The sequence below is a fragment of the Mustela erminea genome, chromosome 11, assembly GCF_009829155.1.
Source record: "Mustela erminea isolate mMusErm1 chromosome 11, mMusErm1.Pri, whole genome shotgun sequence".
Classification (NCBI taxonomy): domain Eukaryota; kingdom Metazoa; phylum Chordata; class Mammalia; order Carnivora; family Mustelidae; genus Mustela; species Mustela erminea.
The window spans coordinates 19036332-19055869 of NC_045624.1; the positions used below are offsets into that span (position 1 = coordinate 19036332).

At 38.0% G+C, this 19538-nt stretch overlaps 1 protein-coding gene across 3 annotated transcripts in view; it reads right to left on the bottom strand.

Annotated features, from left to right (window-relative positions):
* The window catches only part of EXOC4 (exocyst complex component 4), a 725477-nt gene that overhangs the window by 477548 nt on the left and 228391 nt on the right, over positions 1–19538 (bottom strand). The gene's annotated exons all lie outside the window — the stretch shown is intronic.

The window sequence follows — 19538 nt, forward strand, 5'->3', positions numbered from 1 at the left end:
CTTTATTTTTTAGACTAGTTTTAGGTTTACAGAAAATTGAATAGTGTAGAGAGTACCCATATATCTTCTCAATCTGAGCACTTTTTAGGGTCCTAGCTCATTTAAGATATAAATGATAACACAGAATTTGAATAAACCAATAAATTAAGTGACTAAAGAAGAGATTTTGAAACCCTAGTCCCCTACTTAGGTTTGCATAAACCAAATGAAATAATCTGTATGCAATACAATGATCAGCCACCAAAAAACCCCAAACAAACAAAAGTGTGTCACTGGTAGTTATCCAGGGGAGCACTAAAGTCAAATTCAAAATCATAGTAACTGATAAAATATTAAAGTATGTCTGTAACAATCAGAACTCTAACAGCCCATTAACAACATTAATATTTCCTTTTCCATAACCTCCATATTTGCTAAGACCATAAGAAAACATTTCATAATGGATCAATCTCCAATCTAAAGAACTATGAAAGTTCCTGAGATCAAGGCTCACAGCCTTGGGCCCATTAGACAGCCTCTTTTAACTATGGAAGCACTCCCATCTGTTTTTAATAAGATCAGGTGGTCTACTGGGTCATGCAGATACATTAAGCAAAAGATTATCAGGTAAGTCATCACTACCGCTAGGAAATAATTAATTGGGTAATACAGTGCAGAGATTCTCAAGTGTGGTACCTAACTTGTTAGTAATGCACATCCTTGGGTCCCACTCCTGACCTAATAATGCATCAGGAATTGAGGCAGGAGTGGAGGGGGTGGCGGGGAGTGGTCCCAGCAGCCCGTGTTTTAAGATGATTCTGATGCAAATAAAGTTCAAGAATGACTGATATATTCAAGGATGCCTGACCATAAAAAATAACTGAAAATAAACAGTAAATATGTCCCTTACCATCCTCTTTTTTTTTCTTTTTTCTTTCTTTCTTTTTTGTTTTTTTGCTAAAAATAGGAAAGAATTTTGATTATTTTTAGGACAATGTAGCATTTCATTTGGGAATTTTGATGCCTGTTTTGTAGGGCTTCCTACAGTGGTCTACTGAACAAAATATTTTCAGCTGCTGCCATTTTTCTAAACCGGGGGCAATGCACATTTTTTACTATATCACAAAAATGAACTGAAACCTTCTGCTTCATCCATATACAATTTCTTAGAATCTGAAAGCAATTCTGATCAGGGTTTTTGACCACATTTTTTTTCTTTAGTTTTACAGTGACTTTCCAGCTTTCCCAAACTACACTCCAGCACACTGCCTACATCTCATTCCCCTGCCTATGGCTCAGGGCATAACACAACAGACATACCACAGTAATATCCTAGGTTCAGTCAAATTAGGCAAAGGTCTATGTTTGTAGGCTCAAGCCCTTAACCAACATAAAAAACCCAACTACTGCATGACTTCTATATGTACACAATTATCTTCATGAATACATATACATATATAAATCTATGTATCTATATATATATTCATTTCAAACCAACTACAGATACAAAAAAAATTCCAACTAACAGGAGTGGTATTATGATTAGTGTCCCTGAAACTCTGCTCCCTTTTCTACTGTCATCTAACTTCATTTCCCATGAAGTCTTTGTAGTAGAATTCGTTCTATTCTTACTGCTAATCCCCTCTGATGTGCCCAGAGAAGCAGAACGCCTTTGAGAATCGATGTGCAAAACTAGTTGTGATACATTTGTTTGCTGCAGGAAGCTTTATCCTGCGAAATTTCTCTCGTGAGAAACAGAATATAGGATCAATGGGAAAACTTTTATAGAATCTTAGAACATGTATTTAAAAAAAAAAAAAATCTCCTCAAATCGATTTGGTCTTTCTTTGACCAGTGAGTAACTGGCTTACTTCGAATTGCTGATCCTGTATCACAAATTCCGCACCTGACATCAGTGTGGGTAGAGGAGGAGTGGCCAACATTTATAAATGGGATTAACTTATTTCAGCAAATTGGAAAGAAAAAGGTTGGGTATTTCTGTCAAACTGATTTATGCTTTGGTTTACACCATCCCAAAGAAATAAGAATTTCTCAACAGCTTGGGCAACAACATCGTATTGGTCTCTGAAGTGAAGAAAGAGCCAATTATTGGGGAAAGGAAAATAATGCACCAAACATACATCTCTTCTGGCAGAGGACGGTAAAGACACTGAAGGCTTAGCAGCATTAGAGGACTCACCTGCTAAGGTTTAAGGAAGTTAGTCCTTCAGGAACAAAAGGCAAGTAAGTCTCTCTCTAACTTGGGAATATTCGCTCAGGAAAAATATTGATGGGAAAGCAGGAACCCTTTAGGCAAGGGCTTCTTAATCTGGGATCCACGGATAGAATTCAAGAAGTGTATGACCTTGGATGGGGAAAAAGCTTATCTTTATATTACTAACTGCTAACCGAAATTAAGCATCCCCTTCCATTACGATCACAGGCAACAACGACAATAGTGTTCACACACCTGCAACTTGGTCACCAATAGAAATCAACAATATTTTCATATCCTCTTACAGTTGTTCTAAGTATCACAAAATTATGCTCCCAACTGCTTTGAAAATATAGTACCATCAGATTGCCACTAGATCTTCTGAGTTATTGTAACTGTTTTTCAACATAGTTGGTTCCTTTCGTACTCCTGTGCATTTTTAATCCATTTAACATTATTCTGAGAAGGCTGGGCGCCTGGGTGGCTCAGTGGGTTAAGCCGCTGCCTTCGGCTCAGGTCATGATCTCAGGGTCCTGGGATCGAGTCCCGCATCAGGCTCTCTGCTCGGCAGGGAGCCTGCTTCCCTCTCTCTCTCTCTCTGCCTGCCTCTCCATCTACTTGTGATTTCTCTCTGTCAAATAAATAAATAAAATCTTTAAAAAAAAAAAAAAAAAAACATTATTCTGAGAAGGCAAAAAGGTTCATGACTGAAAAACTGTTAAGAAACCTCCTTTAGAAAGAAGGTAGTATGGAAAAAAGGAAATACTCCCCAACAGTCCCAGAAACTCTAGCAAAAACCCCATTATAAAGAATTTTCTATGAAAAACAGGCACACTGTTCTCTTCTGAAATCCACAAACGTGTCAGAAGGCAACACCAGCTCACTATTCTCACTTGGCAACTACAACAAGACCTTTAAAAGGTTCAGATGGCTTATTCGGTCCCAATAGGAATAATTTCCAGCCATCAGCTTGACCTTGGAAAGATCAACTGAGCAGCAGTGGCTACTCTGGGAAAAGGAGAAGGCAGCTCAGTGATAACCCAGCAAAAACACCATCAGGAGCCACATTTTCCTCAGTACAAGATATTAGCTAAGGTACCACTGTCAGGACACTGTGAGGCATTCCAAGAACCAACAGCCCTTGCAGTATTAAAGCAGTAACGAGCAAATAACCTATGGTGGATAATTCAAATGGCTAAATGTCACACTTACAAGATGGAATAGGTCAAAAGCTCTCTGTATAGAAAAGACTTCAAATGCCCTGACGACAGAATAACTTTGTGCAATTCCAGACGGGAGATGAAAACAATCACAAACCAACACGTTTGTAATGATCAGATATGCTCTGGTAGTTCAATCTCTGTACAGAGCGGATATCCCTGAAATAATGGTTTATAAGTCCAATACTTTCAATGTGCTAAGAAAGAGTGCATTATTGGAAGGAATTGTACAGTGAGATTTGAGCTGTCTGGGACCATGTTTTGAAAAACCATGTCAGTAAACTATGTACTCCACATTACATGCATCTACCCAAATTAATTTATAGGGAACTATTAACCATAAATATATACAAATCCTCAGGAATTTAATATGTAGTGTCTGCTTGAACCGAAGTGTGCACTACCTAACTAGTCCTCTGACCTTAAGCTATTCTAAACCTGAAACTTTTCTTTCTGGCATGATCTCTTACTCAAAGCTATCCCGAAGTGGGTATCTCAAACAATCAATACATACAAAGCGGGGCATATTATAGTCAGCTGGAAATGTAACTAAGAATAAATAACAATTATCACTATGATGCAGCTCTAGATTCATTTATTTATGGCATCAGGAAAAAGCAAACACAAATTGGAGAGTAAAACACTAGTGGGCAACCTGATTTGGTTCAGGAGGGAAATGTCACAGGTGCCCTTCACATGGGATAGTTTCTGAAAAGAGTTCAAAACAAACCAGTTGGCCATGGCTTTCCAATGGCCATGTCATAGATTCTTGGGCAGACGGGCTTCAATTTCATTCTTGTCACCCCTATAATGAAACAACTTAAACTCACGTGTGTGCAAGGATTACAAAGGGATATTTCTGAGACAGATTCCGTGCATTTTAAATGCTCTGCAGCTGAAGAGAAACACTTTTTCCTTCTCTGAACAAAGAATTTTCTATTTTCTATACAACTGTGCTATAAGCCATCCCAATTCTTTAAAAATCTGAACACACAATTATGATTCAGTTGAAAACAAAGATAGTGCCACTATAATTGTGCCCAATGAGCCCAAAATATTAAACTTTTATTTTCAAGTATGGCTTTCATCACTCCTTCCTCTAATGCGGTATATATGATAATATATTATTTGTTATTCAGAAGAGGAAGAGTTCCATACAAAATGAATGACTTCAATTGCCTTATAAATAAAACATGGATAAATGTCTTGGCAAAATAAATTAAAGGAGCATTTGTATTTGATCACTTCATCATATTACTGTCTTTATCTACAAGCAGGAGAAGCTGTTGTTGCCTATTTCCTGAAATTCATTACGTGTAAAGTCCGTAATGGAGAAAAATTGCTACTATGTTCTGGCTGAAACTCAAACAAATCACACATATTATGCACCTCAGACACTCAAAACACATTAACGGCACAAAACTCAGAAGATAATGGTGGCCCACACTTGTAGTTTGGGGTTTGCATGTTTGTTGTGGAAGGGCTTTTGCTAGCTTGATGATGTTAAAAAATTATCACTGAAAACACATCACTGAAGGTTGGTATTGAACTCTATTGTCTCTTTTTAAAATTTACCAAAATGGAGGAAGAGGACAAATATTAGTCTTGATGAAATACCTTTGCTGATTTTGGTTTAATGAATTAGAAGTCAGGAGATAAAATACTTAAATCCATTTTTAAGGAAAGCTGACTCCATATCACTGTTATCATATTGTTAAAGCTGCAGACACAGATGAAACGGAACTGGAAGAAATCATAAACAATAAGGAGTATTTATAAACAGTATTTAAGTAGTATTTAAATTTAAAGTATTTAAAGAGTATTTATTACTGTGGGGGTATAATTCTAGGTTGTCTTTCATTTTTTCCCCCCATTATTAATTAAAAGGCATTGGGGGCAATACAAATCTCAAACACTATAGAAATAAGCAACACTTACTGTTTAAGAGAAAGCATTTTTAAACAGAGACGGCTAAACCTATTTCAGTGAGAAAATTATGGTGGGAATAAAACACCTTTTTTTCTCGTGGGCTCTGGTAGAGTGATTTACAAACCTAAAATCTTAATTACAGCCATCATTTGAGATTAGGTAAAATGAAAATCATCCAATTTCTAAGGATTTCAAGTTTTCAAGAAGTGTTTCCCATAGCATAAACAGCTCTAAAAGAAGATTAAAGTCACGATAGTAAGTATACTCAACGCAATAAAAGTTAAAGGCTGATTCGTATAAATGTCACTCTGCAAATGTATAAACACTATCATTTCCACTAGCCACTATTAAATTGGCTCAGTTTACCATCCAAATCATGTGATTTGCACATAGCAGCCCTGAAGGGTCAACATTCCACATAACATCCTTTCATTTATTCTATACATCAGCCGCAGTAGTCGTCTTGCTCAGGAAGCTTACCTCCCATCATCCTGGGATTATCTGAAACACACACTTGGTTGATTCTTACGGCCAAGTAGGGAAAAGCATAAATGGAACTCAAAAACTTCACTTTCTCACTAAGCTTGTTGTGGGGAGGGAATGAGGGCATGAGATAGGGAAAGAGGAAGGTGGGAGAGAGAGAGGGAAAAAAACAGTGATAAAAAAAGGAGAGAAAGGAAGCAAGACCAGAGGCATGAAGGTAGGACATTAGGAACTGAAAGATGGAAGAATTAACAAGGGCAGCAAAAAGATCTCTTGTAATTTACATAAACTAATAATTTACAATATGACTCCAACAGCCATTCCATTTTTTTGTTGAATATATATTTCATCTTTCAAAATCTTTTACACCTAAAGTCTACATTTGTATAATTAACTGGCACTTCTCTGCCCTTTACTCAAATCAGTATCATCAAGTGAAACATATTTATAAGCATTTCACACCTCAGTAAAGCAAGAGTCCTAACATCCACTTCCTTCATACTCCGACATTACAAAGTTCATTCCTTGGGCTAGATTTTGTTGTTGTCCCTAAAAATGCGAAAATGAATACATTACCCTGTGTGAGACAGACAGAAAAAGATTAAAAAAACAACAACACTGCCGTCAGTACATTAAAGAGATATACATCCATGTCATATGGTGCATCCAAAAGAAGCTTATAAAAAAGGCAGAAAAACACACTACAAATACAGAGAACAAACTGGTGGTTTGCCAGAGGGGAGGGGCCTGGTGGGACAGGTAAAATGGCTGAAGGGGAGTGGCAGGCACAGGCTTCCAGTGATGGAATGAGTAAGTCACAGGGTGAAAGGTACAGCTTAGGGAAAAGAGTCAATGGTATTTAGTAGTGCTGTGTGGTGATAGACGGTAGCTCAATGTGCAGTGAGCACCGCATAACACAGTTTTCAAACCACTGTGTTGTACACTCGAAACTAACCTAACACATTTGTCAACTATACATCATCTTAAAAAAAAAAAAAAAAAAAGAGAGGCTTGTATCAGGTGAGGACTTCTGTCTCTCTGCCATATTTGCTGCAATATTATTCGATTTCTTTTTTTTAGCTTTTAATTTTGTTCTGATTATAAAATTTTTAACATTTTTATTTGCAACACTAAATTATCCTTTCCTTCAGTCAAGTCTTTGCATATCCAAACACTTATTATTTACTTTTACCTTCTAATTTTTTATGTTTTGTTCCATTTACTCTTTCAACCATCTGTAATTAGTTTTGTCTGACAGTTCACAAATTAATTTCTTTTCTAAATTATTCTAATACTGTTCATGGGCTATATATCCATTCTATGCTGGATTATCATATACAGTAAGTTCTTAAAGAAAATAGGAGGTCTATTCATTCCCACTGGTCTAGTGGTCTGTTTCACAGTAAGGAATTCACCTGAAAACTGTTTCCTAAAGGCACAGGTTGGCAGAACAGACTTCCTGTAAATGCACAACTAGTCACAGTTCTCATCTGGAGGCTAGTCTGGGTTTAGTCAACTTGTGTCCAACTGTTTTGTTTGTTTGTTTATTTTCCATAAAGAAACCTATAGGAATTCCTCTCTGGTTTGGCTTTTCTACCTTCTGATTATTTTTTTCAGAAACTTCTCTCAGTTTGAAAGGTTTTTTATATATTTTTATGTATACATGTTTTTTATGTATTTTATTTACATGTTTGTACCAAATATATAACTTTCATTTATAACATAACTACTTATTAATACTCTCATAAACATTTAAATTCTATCTACTTCCTAAAATTTTGATGAAATATGCACTTTACAATTTCTTTATTGTGAAGCATTCGGGTAAGTGTCATTTCATTGCTGCAGTGAATATACGTATTTTTAATAAAATAATATATAACATAAAACTTGACATTTAATTACTTATTTATTTATTTTAAGTAGGCTCCAACACAGGGCCCAAAGCCACGACTATGAGATCAAGGACCTGAGCCTGCAGTTCATGAGGTCGAGTCGGACACTTAACCGACTGAGCCAACCAGGCGCTCCTAACTATGAGTAGGCGTACGGTTTAGCGGCAGTAGAGTACACTCACAGCCCTGCAACCATCCCCACCATCTGTCTCCCAAACTTGGTACTTCAGTGTGTGGAACTCCTATAACTATGTGAGGTTCTGATTTCGTCATTCCTGTCCGATATCAATCCCAGTATGGTTAGAGCATACCTCATATTCCTTAGTTTGTGAGAAGGATTATGTAACTAGATATATGCATTTGGAATAGAAAAGGCTAGATTTAGGCGGATGTGTGTGGAAACTGTAGTTAGCGACTGACCCATGCCACAAACAGGCAGGTTCACACATTAGGAGAACAAAGGCTAAATATCTCACGTTGAAGACAATGAACGGAAGCAAAAATAACCTAAATGATTATTTTCTACGGTGAATGGTTCAAATTCTGTAAAAAATGAATAGGTAAGTTGGCAGGAAACATAGAGTTACCACATCTTCCAACCTTTCAACTTCCTGGTATACACATAAGCAAAATGAAGCTTATGGCCACACAAACGCTTCCACACCAATGTTCAATGCAGGCTCATTCACAGTGGCCAAAAAGTGGAAATAACCCCATTGTGGAAATAACCCCAAAAGTCCACCAACTAGTGAGTGGGTAAATAAACGGCTACACAGCAGAATATTACTCAGCAAGGAGAGGCCACAAAGGATTGATGCATGCTATAATATGGAAGAACCTCAAAAACATAAGTGAGAAAAAGTCATAAAATGCAAAATATTGTATAATTCTATTTACATGAAACATCCAGAGAAAAAAAATCCATAGAGAAGGAAGGTAGATTAGTGACTGCCAAAGTCTAGGGAAAATGGGAAGAAATGAATATTACACAGGACTTTATGCAGGGGATGATGAAAATGTTCTAATACTGACTGTGGTCACACAACTCTGAATATACTAAGAACCACTGTACTGTATACTTTAAACGGGTAAATTGTATGGTCATGTGAATTCCAATAAAGTTATATTTTAAAAAGTTAAAAAAAAAAAAAAGCTGCCCCAAACTTTCTAATGTTCATACAGTTGCAGAGATAGTCATATGACCTACACTAGAGACTGTATTTTTAACAGTGATGTATCAAATTCCTTCCAGTATTTTAGGGGCGCCTGGATAGCTCAGTCAGTTAAGTGTCTGACTCTTGGCTTTGGCTCAGGCCATGATCTCATGGGTCATGAGGTCAAGCCCTGCTTCAGACTGGGCACTCAGTGGAGAGTCGGCTTGGGGTTCTCTCTCTCTGCCCCTCCCCCCAAGCATGTGTTCTCTCTCCTTCTCTCTCTCAGATAAATATATATTTTTTTAAAAAATTTCCTTCCAGTACTTTAAAAGCACTGCTATTGAGCAACAATTCAATTCAAAGATGTATTGATGAGAGGTCAATTAACATCAAAGACAGATTTTCTATTCAGATTGATGAAACCACAGTTACTGACAATAAGGCTCTTTAGTGGCATGTTTTCATTACCTTGATAATGATAATGATTATAAGAAGACTTGGTATTGGTAAGTTCTTTAAGAAAGTGACTGTACTGAAACATCTATTTTTGCTACAATAAAAAAACTGGGTTGTGACAAATAAATGTTACTGGAAAATTTAGTGCCCCATGCTACTGGTGGATCGGCCTTCAAGGTCATTAGATAAAAAGATTTATAGCCCACCTGAAGGAAGTATGCTCTGTAGTTCTTGCAATACACTGCACTGTGCTTCAATATTAACTGGCTGCAAATAAAATTAGTCCATTTCTTTATTACTCTCAACAGTATAATCATTAAAACCAATAATAGTATAAAGTCCTATCACCAAAAAATAAGCAACTAGTAATCAATGTCAACTACCTTGCAAAGACATGTGCAGGGTGCCTGGGTGGCTCAGTCATTTGCATCTGCCTTCGGCTCAGGTCATGATCCTGGAGTCCCAGGATCAAGTCCCACTTTGGGCTCTCTGCACAGCGGGGACTCTGCTTCTCTCTCTGCCCCTCACCCAGCTCATGTGCACGCGTGCTCTCTCTCTCTCTCTCTCTCTCACTCTTGAACAAATGAAATCTTAAAAAAAAGAAGACATGTACAAGAAAAACAACATGCTCTAAAAAATTTCTTTTGACATTAACAGAATAAGAACTAGAGTTTAATACTTGGCTTATCAATCTGAGCCTCTAATTATATGTAATAAACTAGTAATGGCAACAAAAAGTTCAGAATATCCTTAGTCTAATGCAGGAGAGAAAAATACCCTTATATACAGAAAATATAGTACAACAAACCAAATACTGGATCAAAAATAATCCCTATCTGTAGGACCCCAATTTTTCTCATTTTAGTGCTCATTCCCAGCATCCCTAAGTCTAAGCTCTGAGAGTTTCTCTGCTATTAACCAACTCAAAAATGGCAGCGTTACTTTTAGTTACATGTTTTTGTATTTTTACTATCTTCTTTTTAACAACTTTGATGTTTTCTTGCCACCTCCATGGATGGTTTCCAATCTAGAGTAGGCGGTCTCTTATCAATAATTTACATATTGCAGAGGTTATCTGATGGTACACAGAGCACCTTTTTGTCCAATTTTCTAAAACATTCATTCCAGAGGTAGATTTATCAGCAATTACCTGGAGGAATTTCTATTTGTTGTCAATATAGAGATGTTCCTAAGAGTTAAATATCAGAGCAAAATTAATCAAACTGAGTTACATAATAGTAACAAAATATTATCACTACATATAAATCACCCAGAACAATGTTTGGATGTAAAACTCAAAAATGTTAGGTACTAGAGCACCTGGCGGGCTCAGTGGGTTAAGCGTCTGCCTTGCCTTCGGTTCAGGTCATGATCTTGGGGTCCTGGGATCGAGCCCTGAATCGGGCTTCCTGCTCAGCAGGAAGTCGGCTTCTCCCTTTACCTCTGCCTGCTTTTCCCCCTTCTGTGCTCTCTCTGTCATATAAATAAAATTTTTAAAAAATGTTAGGTATCACACTACATACATTAAGAAGCATGATGTAGGGCCCTGAGCCAACCACAAATGTGCTACAAAAATACCATTCAATGGAATAACCAATTTTGTCCTCCACCCAATTACCTTCCAGCAATTTGGACAGCAGATACAGCTCACATACATCCAGCAATTTCCTGACTCCAGATAATAATCAAGAATTGAAAGTAAACAAAAAAGGGCTCTCAGGGGACAAGATGGATGTTAAAAATTTCATAAGCCTTACTACTCACCTCAGGTCTATTTACTTTTACTTTACACAGAGCAACACATTCTTATATCCAATTTCTATGTCTAAAAAATAGAATGAAAACAAGATTAGCAGAAAGTAAGCTAAAAGCAGAAGAAAATGCCTGAAAGTAAGGAAACAAAGACATAAGAAATAAGTAAAAATTAAATTAAAAAGCGGAACCTAGAAAACAAAAAGGATGCTGGATGATCTCAGTCAAGGACAGATACACCTCAACTTGGGTATAGTACTGTTTCAAGTTCATAACAATGACTCCAAGTTAGCAATAAAAAGTTGTATTCTGTTTAAAATAGTCTTTTTAAGACAATGAGAAATGTATAAAATGTCTCAAAGTTTTTTCTAGAAAATGGATAAGACATTTAAAAATAAAAATAACATCAAGCATAGGGCAAAAATTTTCAGATACTTTATCTTCCATTTTAAGTGCTTCCCTAAATAAAATAGGTATTTGCACACTGCAATTTAGAACTAGAAGATGGTTCTTAACCCGCCAAACCCTACAAACCAAAACATCACAATTTGTGCATTTCCAGAAGGATCCTTATACAGTCACTACAGCTTCTGCTGTGATCTGCACCACCCTGCCCACAATGAACCTAACAAACTATCAGGACCATACAAATTAGTCATTTGCAACCCTATGGGTCCCATTATCACCACCCACAGTGCATTACTGAAAACTACTGTAACGTGTGATTTGTATTTAACATATGCTCTTAAAACAATTTTATTGCTTATATGTCTCCAGTGTTCAGCTTTCTTAATAAATGATCTCTCACAGTATTTCATTTCATCCCCACAGCAACTCCACGAGGAAGACTGCGGCATCAGCTTTTTCATCACATCGTTCAGAGGTGAGCAGTTAGCTGATTTACCTGAGGTTACCAGACTCTAGGTTCAACACCGGGTGTGTCAAAGCCTTGCAGAGGAATATTCATAAGCAGCATTATTCAAAAGAGCCAAACAGATAAATAAATAAATAAATAAATAAATGGAAGCAACCCAAATGTCCATCAACCCAAATGAATGGATAAGCAGAATGTGGTATTCCCATATAATGGAATGCTACTTGTCAATAAAAAGTAAGGAACTACTAATATACACGACATGAATGAACCTCAAAGTACTATGTGAACAGAAAGAAGCCAGATACAAAAGACCACATGATTGTAGGATTCTGTTTATATGAAATGTCCCCAAAGGCTAATCTATAAAGACAGGAAGTGCATTCATGATTGTCTGTGGCTGGGGCAGGAAGTCACTGTGAATGGTTCAAGGGATCCTGGCGGGGTGACAAAAAGGTGCTAAAACTGGATTGTGGTGATGTTTGAACAACTTGGTAAATTCACTAAAATTCACTGAACTGTACCTTTAAAATGGGTGAATTTTGTTATTTTAAATGATACCCGAAGAAGGTTATTAAAAGTAAAACCAATGTATCTGACTCTAAAACATCCTATTTCATGAGGAAAGAAAAAATAGAAGTCATAAGATGACAAGGATGAAGCCATAAGTAGAATCTTTTTTTTTTTTAAGATTTATGAGAAGGGCGCCTGGATGGCTCAGTAGGTTAAAGCCTCTGCTTTCGGCTCAGGTCATGATCCCAGGGTCCTGGGATCGAGCCCTGCATCGGGTTCTCTGCTCAGGGGGGAGCCTGCTTCCCCCTCTTTGTCTGCCTGCTTCTCTGCCTACTTGTGATCTGTCAATAAATAAATAAAATATTTTAAAAAAAAGATTTATTGGGGCGCCTGGGTGGCTCAGTGGGTTAAGCCTCTGCCTTCGGCTCGGGTCATGATCTCGGTGTCCTGGGATCGAGCCCCACATTGGGCTCTCTGCCCAGCAGGGAGCCTGCATCCTCTTCTCTCTCTGCCTGCCTCTCTGCCTACTTGTGATCGCTCTCTCTCTCTCTCTCTGTCAAATAAATAAATAAAATATTTTTTAAAAAAAGATTTATTTATGAGAGTGAGCGAGCATGGCGTGAGCTCAAGCGGGAGAGGCAGAGGTAGTGAGAATCTCAAGCAGACTCTGCAACAAAGCGCAGTGCTAGGCTCGATCTCAGGACCCCGAGATCACAACCTGAGCCACCACCAAGAGTCAGGCGCTTGACTGACTGCACCACCCAGGAGCTCTGAGTGTGGAATAATTTTTAGTGAACTTAGAAGGTCAGCAGCGAACGTCTCATAAAGAGAGAAAATGCAAGACGCCTGGGTGGCTCAGTCAGGCTGCTGCCTTCAGCTCAGGTCATGATCACAGGGTCCTGGGATGGAGACCCGCATGGGGCTCCTTGCTCGGCAGGGAGCCTGCTTCTCTCTCCACCTCTGCCTGCTTGTGTGCTCGCTCGCTCACTCTCTCTCTCTCTCTCTGACAAATAAATAAATAAATAAAATTTTTTAAAAAAGAGAGAAAATGCAATCTTCAATATTAACGATTTAATTGCTTGCAAATAACAGGAAACACATACAAATTGCTTTTAAAACAGAGACTTACTGCTGTCTCCAATCTGAAAGTGGACAGTCCAGAGCTGGAATGCCAAGTCCGTGGGCATCAAGGGCTGGGGCCCCTCCCTGCTCTACACCATCAGTACCTGGCCTCCAACCTGAGCACAGCCTCATAGCCACCCACGGCTGGCTGTTGAAATGTCAGCCATCACGCCCAAATTCCAGGGCCAGAGAAGGAGGAGGGAAGAGCTATAAAAGGTTACCTTCCACCTGAGTCAGGCCTTTTAAGGAATTTTCTCAAAACCCTATCCAACCACCTCGGGTTACATTTCACTGGTCGCGCTTAACTGCAAGGGACACTGGAAAATTTATTTATTTAGCTGTGAACATTACCACCTAGAATATAATCAGAAGGTGGAATAAAAGAGAGAGAGAGGTAAACGGACAATGACTAAGCCACCAGCAATTTCTACTGGATTTCTTTCAAAATTGCTCAGTACCAAAAACAGCCAAAAGAAAATCTAGTCTAGAAACTCAAAGAACACTAATGTACAGTTAACCACCCAGGATAAAGGTGGTATAGGTGTATATTTTATTCTTTTCAAGAACGTAGTATAGTCCTTCCTCCTTCCCCTAAACATTCCTCCATCTCCAGTATGTAACTGATGCATAAAACCCCAACGAAGGAGACTTGTACAAACACCCAATTATAGAGGCTGGTAAGTGTTAATTTGTTACTATAGCTACACATTTTATGTCATTTGATGGGAATGTGTCTTTTCAAATTGCTCTAGGCCCCGGGGAAAAGGTATAAGGTTGATGATGATCTCTTAATGCACATCCATAATTCTATTAGGTTTGATCTCCAGGGGAAAGAAGAGAATTCCTAAGTGCTATGGTGTGAAAGAGGTAATAGACGCAGCTGGTCAGAGACAACAGGGCTACCCTGACTAGCTAGCATCACCATTCTTCATTTTATGGCAAGGTTTTTAGAGTAGTGGTTCTCAGAATGTGTTCCCTGGGCTAGCAGTATCAAGCACCATGTAAACACATGTCAGAAATGCAAATACTTGGAGCCCACCCTGACCTCCTAAATCTGAAACTCACGAAGTGGAGTCCAGGCTGTGTTTAACAATACCCTCCAAAGAATCTCACATGCTCTAAAACTGGAAAACAATGTCTCGGGATACAGACATCATATTTCACATCTCTCACCAATAAGATTTTCAAGGACAAGTAAGAAAGGTCATTATACATTAAGCCAAGTGCCTTTATGGCCATAGATTAACATAACTGTATATTTGTTGATTTTTGATCATAAGAAAAGGGGACTTACAATGTCCTAGTTTATAATTTATACCTCACCACTAGCTGCTGGTGATAAAAAAAAAGTCAACTAGTCATACCACAATTTTTCCAGCCACACTCAGCGATGGTCCTCAGCCAGGAGGTAGTTCTTCATGGAGGTCTTGAGGAATAGAACATAAAAATGACCACTGTGCTTTATACAGAAATACCACATGTTGGATCATGTATTGCTAACAAGGTAACTACGTCCTATTTGCATGGCAAATGTGTTTTATCTTGACAGCATATCTCAACAGACTGAGACGCTCACTTCTGGGTCTGCAGAGGTGCAACCTACAGCCGGTTACTGAACACCTGCTCCTCCTTTCTAAAAATTACAGAGGATGCCTGTTCACAATCTATCCAGAAGATGTACTAAGATGATCACAGTCTATAAAAGAGACTAATTTTCAGAAGAAAAATTAGAGTCAAGTTTCTACTTAGTATCTAAAGCTTTAAAACATTAATGAAAAGACTTAATAAAATTTTGGAATTTTATGTTGATAGGAAAATTTTTTAGACTGCTAAGAAAGATTAATTGACCATATTAAGGATACTTTAAGTTATAGGCTCTCTACTTGGTTCCATGATCTATGCATCTGTGTATGTGCCACTACCACACTGTTTTGATTAGTGCAGCTTGGTAGTATATCTTGAAATCTGGTTGTCCTGCCTCCAGCCTTTCTCTTCTTTCTCAAGTTCACTTTGGCTATATTCAGGGACTTTTATGATTCCGTACAAATTTTTGGATTATTTGTTCTAGTTCTATAAAGAATGTTATTGGTATTTCAATAGGAATCGCACTGAATCTGCAGACTGCTTTGGGTAGTATGGGCATTTTAACAATATTAATTCTCCTAATCCACAAACATGGAATTTCATTGTGTCCTCTTCAATTTTTAATGTTTTGTTGCTTTCAGATTACAGGTCTTTCACCTCCTTGGTTAAGTTTACTTCTAGGTATTTTATTCTTTTTGGTACAAAAAGAATATTCTAATTTCTCTTTCTGCTACTTCATTACCAAAAGCAAGAATATATAATGGGTAAAAGACCATCTCTTCAATAAATGGTGTTGGGAAAACTGGACAGCTACATACAAAAAGAATGAAACTAGACCACTTTGTTATGCCATACACAAAAATAAAATCAAAATGAATTAAAGACCTAAACGTAAAATGTGAAACTGTAAAAATCCTAAAAGATAACAGAGGTCATAATTTCATAATTATTGGCTATAGCAATATCTTTCTAAGGTAAATAAACTATTGGGACTACAGCTAAATAAAAAGCTTCTGCACAGTGAAGAAAACGGTCAACAAGACAAAAAGGCAACCTATCAAATGGGAAAAGGTTATTTGTAAATGATATATCCAATAAGGAGTTAATACCCAAAATATATAAAGAACTTATACAACTCAACACCAAAGAAAGCAAACAATCAGATTGAAAAACAGGCAGGGAACCTGAAAAGACGTTGCTCCGAAGAAGACATACAGATGGCCTAGTGACACATGAATAGATGCTCAATATCCCTTATCATCGGGGAAATGCAAATCAAAACCACAATGAGAGGGCGCCTGGGTGGCTCAGTGGGTTAAGCCTCTGCCTTCTGCTCAGGGCATGATCCCAGGGTCCTCGGATCCAGCCCCGCATCAGACTCTCTGCTCAGCAGGGAGCCTGCTTCCCCCTTTTTCTCTACCTGCCTCTCTGCCTACTTGTGATCTCTCTCTCTGTCAAATAAATGAATAAAATCTTTAAAAAAAAAAACAACCACACACACACACACAATGAGACATTGCCTTACACCTGCCAGAATGGCTAAAATGAAAAACAAGAAATATAACAAGTGGCAGCGAGCATGTGGAGAAGAAGAAATCCTAGTACACTGCCAGCAGGAATGAGACAGTGGTACAGCCACGGTGGAAAACAATATGCAGGTTCCTCAAAAGATTAAAAGTGGAAACAGACTACTAAGGAAGCTGAACTGCTCTTTGGACTTACTAAGGATGTTAATTTTTCCTTAATTTTTCTTTAAGTTGGGAAACAAAATTTGTATGAACTGTGAGACACTAGAGGAGATTTCCCAAGGGAAACTGCAATGTCTACTTAAGAATCTTTTTAAAACATCTATCCATCTATCTGAAAGAAATCATACCACCAAAAACATTGCTAGTTTAATGGCTTTAAAATTATTTTTAGAGGGGCGCCTGGGTGGCTCAGTGGGTTAAGCCGCTGCCTTCGGCTCAGGTCATGATCTCAGGGTCCTGGGATTGAGTCCCGCATCGGGCTCTCTGCTCGGCAGGGAGCCTCCTTCTCTCTCTCTCTCTCTCTCTCTCTCTGCCTACTTGTGATCTCTCTCTGTCAAATAAATAAATAAAATCTTCAAAAAAAAAAATTATTTTTAGAAAAATATTATTCTCCCCCAGCCCCACCACATTAAATCTAAGGGTCAGACTAGAGAGGAAAAAAAAAAAAAAAGCATAATACATTTACATCAAGAACATATAAAGAATATCTATCAAAAAGAGACAAACAACCCAATAAAAAATAGCAAAGGGGTAAATGATTAAATGGTATTAGACTCTAATTCAATGAAAAAACTACAGGGTTGGGGCACCTGGGTGGCTCAGTGGGTTAAAGCCTCTGCCTTCGGCTCAGGTCATGATCTCAGGGTCCTGGAATCGAGCCCTGCATGGGGCTCTTTGCTTAGCAGGAGCCTGCTTCCCTCTCTCTCTCTCTCTCTCTGCCTGCCTCTCTGTCTACTTGTGATCTCTCTCTCTGTCAAATAAATAAAGAAAATCTTAAAAAAAAAAAAAAAAAAAGGAAAAACTACAAGGGTCAAATAAATGTAGAATAGATGGTAAACTGCCTAATTCGGGTATGTACTCAAATTTTGTTCTTTTTTTCTTTTTTTTGAGAGAGACAGAGAGCAAGAACACACACGCGCATGAGTGGTCATGGGGGAGGAAGAGCAAAGGGAGGGCGTGAGGGAATCTTAAGCAGGCTCCACAACCAACATGAAGCCCCACATGGGGCTCCATTTCATGACCCTGAGATCATGACCTGAGCCGAAACTCAAGCTGGAGGCTTTACCAACTGAGCCACCCGGACGCCCCTGCACTCAAAGTTCTTAAAAAATGGATAATGTCCAGTGGTGTCAAGAAAATCAAGAAATGGATGCTTTCATAGACTTTTGGAGAGAATGTAAAATGGTAAACATTTTTTGAAATGTAATTTGATAATCTATTCAAATTCAAGTTTTCATATTCCAGTTTTGAACAGGCTTATCCTCTTAACCAAGAATTCTTCTTCTAGACACCTATTTTAAGGGATATTCACAAATGTTCATGAAAGTGTTCAGGGCAACATTTCTGAAAGAGCGACATTTGGAAAATGTATATCTGGGAAATCATGTAATACATGTATCAGTGCATAGAGCGGGAACTGGAAAGAGGCATACCAGATTTCTTACAGTGGATAGTCTGGGCAGAGGAACAAAAAAGAATGAGAAGTTTGAAGATTTTACTTAACTTTAAAAAAAATTCAAACATGAACAATAATTTCATGTATAAAATTCAAAAAACAAAGAAGTATACAGAGGAACACTTGAAAGAAAAGAATCTTACGCACTTACATACTTACAGTGATCATGGCGTGACATATAGAGCTGTCCAATCACTAAGCTGCACACTCGAAACTAATGTAACAATGTGCATCAACTCTACTTTAATTAAAAAAAATCTTATCTAAGTCCCAAAATATCAAACAAAACCATGAACTTCAGCCTCCCTGGCTGAAGCTTTGAGGAGAGAACCAGGCTTCTTGACCGGCCCATTCAACCTTTTCGGGCCTGTGTATATACTAGAGGATAAGCTCAGTTTTCAAGCCACTAGACTACATGAACGCAGAAGACACTTCCTGGTCCCGCAGGAGAATATAATGTTTTTGAGGCATTTAGTATCACTGAAGTCCATCCAAATTTTAGTCACATATATCAAAGTACATTTGGATTTTAGACCACAGCCATGGAGTTTGACCTTTAACTTAAATCAATCATATGTCAATATTAAGAAATGTATCTTCCTAGCCATTTAAATATTCTAAGACAACCTGTCAGCCTACTGCCAAACATAACACAACTACCAAATAAGCCACCTGCTATGGAAAAAGAAGTCTTTTTGAAAATATTTCTTCAGCATGTCTCCCATTTTAAAGAAACTCTAGTTGAGGACCACCATTTGAAAGTATCTGTACATTCACTGAACACACAAAGAAGGGACTGTTCATTCATCCTGTACTAAATGCCTCTTAGGGCAATGACTGCACAGTGAGTAAGCAGGAGACCTCAGCAGTGGTTAATGGCAATGAAGTTGAACACAACCACCAAAATCATAATAATTTAAGACTCCCAGAGAGAAATGTGGGAAGTCATCCAAGCCACTAATCATTCACAACATTTTTTATATTATTTAAGAGAAACCAGCTATAGAACAGCAAGCTTTTTGTTCTTATACTATCAAGCTTTTGTTATCATACTATCAAGCAATTAGAAAGAAATCTGAAAACATTGATGTGATGTGCAACAGTACTTCATGCTTAGAATAATCTGAGGAAGTGTGGGGTCCTGTCAAGAACCTGGGA